The sequence below is a fragment of the Zingiber officinale genome, chromosome 4B, assembly GCF_018446385.1.
Source record: "Zingiber officinale cultivar Zhangliang chromosome 4B, Zo_v1.1, whole genome shotgun sequence".
NCBI classification, from domain to species: Eukaryota; Viridiplantae; Streptophyta; class Magnoliopsida; order Zingiberales; family Zingiberaceae; genus Zingiber; species Zingiber officinale.
In genome coordinates this window covers 106,299,421-106,300,631 of record NC_055993.1, presented here as the reverse complement: position 1 = coordinate 106,300,631, position 1,211 = coordinate 106,299,421, and the positions used below count along the sequence as shown (strand labels likewise).

The following is a 1,211-nucleotide window of genomic DNA, read 5'->3' as shown; positions in this document are numbered from 1 at the left end:
GGTGGAGGACCTCATGAAGACCCCAATCAACACTTAGAGGTCTTTTATGAAATATGTGGTACCATGAAAATGAATGGAGTTCCTTCAGATGCAGTTAGATTATTGTTATTTGGATTTTCTCTAAGAGATAGGGCAAAGCAATGGCTGAATTCTTTGGCCCCTAATAGCATCACCACTTGGGAGCAGTGTGAGCAACAGTTTCTTGATAAATTCTATCCACCAAGCAAAACAGCTCATATGAGGAATTTAATTGCAAGCTTCAAGCAGACTGACTCAGAATCTATTTTTGAAGCATGGGATAGATACAATAGTATGCTCAGACAATGCCCACATCATGGGTTGGAAAGATGGTTAGTGTTGCACACTTTTTATAATGGTATCAACTATCATACCAAAGTGTCCCTTGATTCAGCTGCTGGAGGGGCACTTATGAACAAAAGTTTAGATGAAGCTGAAGAAATTATTGACAGTGTAGCACAAAATCATCATCAATGGGCAAACGAAAGAAGTGGTGGCTATTCTTCTGTAAACCCAACAATTAAAGCATCAGGGAAGTTTGATGTAGATGCAGTCACTCTTTTGTCTGCAAAATTGGACGCTCTTACAAAGAAATTTGATAATATGGGGACTAGTTCTAATATGGTCAATGCTATTAGTACATCTTGTGAAGTATGTGGGAGTTCAGAGCATTCAAATGACTCATGTCCATTGGGAGCTATCACTGCACAAATCAATCAACTGGAACAATGTGATGCAATCATGAGTTACAATCAAAGGCAGAACAACCCATACTCAAATACTTATAACCCTGGATGGAAGAGCCATCCCAATTTTTCTTACAGAAATAATCAAGATCAAGGACCATCTATGGGGGCAAGACCAAATTTTCAAGCTGGGCAACAAAATTTTCAACATCTATCTTCTCAAGGCTTACCAAAGTCGAATATTGAAAAGATGCTTGAAGAAATTATCTCAAGTCAGAATGAAATGAAGCAAGATTTAGCAAAGCTCATTCAGAGAATGGATAATTCTGAAAAACATCAAAAGATCTAGGATAGTCAAATTGCCCAACTAGCTTCCTCATCATCCAGAGCACCAGGACAACTTCCAGGAAAACCTGATGTGAATCCTATGGAGCATTGCAATAGAATTGAGCTTAGGAGCGGACGGACCTTGGGAGACTCCCAAGTGACTGCTTCAAAAGGGATACA

General features: G+C 39.2%; 1 non-coding gene across 1 annotated transcript; it reads right to left on the bottom strand.

Moving 5' to 3' along the window:
• Positions 1 to 235: 235 nt before the first annotated feature.
• On the bottom strand, positions 236 to 341 carry LOC121978872. The gene has a single exon (XR_006111206.1). It is a non-coding gene; the product is annotated as a small nucleolar RNA R71 (small nucleolar RNA).
• Positions 342 to 1,211: the final 870 nt, after the last annotated feature.